The sequence below is a fragment of the Brienomyrus brachyistius genome, chromosome 18 (assembly GCF_023856365.1).
Source record: "Brienomyrus brachyistius isolate T26 chromosome 18, BBRACH_0.4, whole genome shotgun sequence".
Lineage (NCBI taxonomy): Eukaryota > Metazoa > Chordata > Actinopteri > Osteoglossiformes > Mormyridae > Brienomyrus > Brienomyrus brachyistius.
Window position 1 is genome coordinate 5,757,869 of NC_064550.1, and position 2,858 is coordinate 5,760,726.

General features: G+C 44.2%; 1 non-coding gene across 1 annotated transcript; it reads right to left on the reverse strand.

Moving 5' to 3' along the window:
* Nucleotides 1–2,432: 2,432 nt before the first annotated feature.
* LOC125713555 (U1 spliceosomal RNA) lies at nucleotides 2,433–2,600 on the reverse strand. The gene has a single exon (XR_007383631.1). It is a non-coding gene; the product is annotated as a U1 spliceosomal RNA (small nuclear RNA).
* Nucleotides 2,601–2,858: the final 258 nt, after the last annotated feature.

Here is a 2,858-nt window from a genome sequence, read left to right on the forward strand (position 1 = left end):
CGATCAGGGAAGCACACGTGGGTAATCAGGGGGCGTGGCACACACGAGGAGCGTACGAGCCGGGCATGGCACACACAAGGAGCGTACGAGCCGGGCATGGCACACACAAGGAGCGTACGAGCCGGGCATTACAGCAAGGAGTTTTGAGGATGTTCTAACATTCTGACAGCTTTTATTTCTTCCAATGGGACTGACTTCAGTTATGCCAAAACAAAGGCTAACTTCCAAAACTAAATAAAACCTCTGTCACACACAAATAAAAACATTTTTAGCCTCGGAGTCCCAAATAGACTCCAGGAAAAGCTCCTGTGTAGAACAGCAAAGGGTCACTTAAATTGCTTGAAATATTAGCCAAATACTTGTATAAAAGAAGCAGCATCTTGCTAAGAACCCAAAGCACACCGCTTACATAATGTTACACATTTCTATTTTCAATAAAAAAAAATTCAATCTACCTTAATGCATAAAAAACACAGAATTGTCATGCTAAGGTGAGATTTAAACCCCTAACATGGAAGATCTTCAACAACACCACAACCCACTGTGTCAGCCAACAACTACAGCAATGTGGATGCAGTTTAGAATAATTCTTGCAGAAGGGGAAAAAAAAAATGACTCATTGCAAAGCAAGTATACATTCAAAATGCATTATAAATGGCAGTAACTGGGGGTGCTGATGCAGGGCAGTGACAGAGGGCCAATATGGACCACAAGGTCAGTACACTGGATCTTTTCACCATGTAGGGGCAGTTTCCTGCATGCTTGATGTTTTGGGTGATGTATTAGTTCAGTGCCAGAGGACCCATATAATGAGGCAGATATGAAAGGAAAAATAAAAGGAAAAATATTCTCTTGCTCTACATAAATTAAATAGGTGCATAGAGAAATAGCCCCGATGCACTTGCCTGTCATAGCTAAATAAATACGTGTGACAGCACCAAAACAGTGAGAAGCTGCTATGCAGTATATTTAGATGTAAAATTAGTGTGACAGCATTCACTGCTTGGCTGACAAACAGTCATATCATTAGGAATCTCTTCCACTATGCACCTTTTGCTGTAAGAAAAATGAACAGGCAGGGCTTTACTTAAAATAGAGGGCAAACCCAGGCACAGTTACATCCATCCATTTTCATGAATGCTTTACCAATGCAGATTCTTGGCAGCCTGAAGTCCATCTCAGGAAATAGAGGGCATGACAGAGTCCATTACAGGGCACAGGGTGGGGGACACCCTGCATGGGATATTAGTCCATCATAGGGCACAGGGCACAGGGTGGGGGACACCCTGCATGGGATATTATTCCGTCATAGGGCACAGGGCACAGGGCGGGGGACACTGCAGGGGACGTCAGTCCGTCACAGGGCACAGGGTGAGGGACACTCTGCAGGGGACGTCAGTCCGTCACAGGGTACAGGGCAGGGGACACTCTGCAGGGGACGTCAGTCCGTCACAGGGCACAGGGCAGGGGACACTCTGCAGGGGATATCAGTCCGTCACAGGGTACAGGGTGAGGGACACTCTGCAGGGGATATCGGTCCGTCACAGGGCAGGGGACACTCTGCATGGGATATTAGTCCGTCACAGGGCACAGGGCAGGGGACACTCTGCATGGGATGTCAGTCCGTCACAGGGCACAGGGCAGGGGACACCATAGGCGGTATGTCAGTCTGTCACAGGACACACACTTACACATGGATTATGACACCCTGTGGGGAATTTAGAGATACCAGGTAACCTAGATTGTGTTTTCTGCTTTAAATAATCCTTTTGTACTGGTTTAAAGCTGAAGGAGAAATATTTCACTTATTCTGAGATGCATATAATTTTGTCTTTATGCTAGGAAAGGACATGAAGACCACAATTGTATATATGGTGTATTTGATAACATAATTTACATAACTTTTACTTAAAACAATAATGAAATGCCAGAGTGATAGCTTAGTAGAATAACCTGCACCGTTCAGGGTTTGACCTTTGATTCCTGTCCAGCTCTGTGTGTTGTGTGTGTGTCTGAACTGCAGAGTTGTGCACTATTCAGAAAATATGAATTGTGCCCCATTCCATTCATGCACTGGATTTTGCATTAAACTGAGCGTACCCTATAAGATGTTGAATTGAAATTTGCATCGGAATGGGAGGAAGAACAATTTGAATTCATTTCAGTTCAATGCAAACACACAAAAGGAATGTTCTTTTGTCCTAACAATGCATAATTATATAATGCTTTTAATAATGATGCTTCATTGATCCCACGTGGGGAAATCTCTCTCTGTGTATGCAATCTTGCTCTCCTTAACACACAAACATACATATACAAGTGAGCTTAGCCGCAGAGGGCGGTGAAGGGCTTGCTTATTCTGCTCTGCTGGGCAGGAACCAGCGACCTTCTGACTGCTTATCCCACTGAGCCACACGCTGCCCCCTTAAATATGGGGGAGAGCATGAATGCAGTCCCCCGCTACCAGAAATTATGCAGTCGAGATTCCCACATCTGGGGAATTCGCAGGAGCCAGCAGATCCGCAGAGCAGCGGCCGAGCTTCACCCCGGCTGAACCGACTCTCTAGAGGGAAGATGTATATACTGAGCTGGGTAGTTTATATTTTCATGATTGTAAGAGAAAAATTGTGGGTCATTTTTAGCCTATTCTATCAATATACATTTGGTTTATGCTGACTAGAGATGCTTCAATGCCTGGGTTTCCATGGCTGAGACCCAGGGGCTCCAAATGCAATTCTCTAGGTGACACTTCAAATGTTGCATTTCATAACATTTGATAACAATTATGTGTAAGTTACCATATTCATAATGTAATAATAATCTGTATTGTTATAGTTACACCTACACTATGTATATAA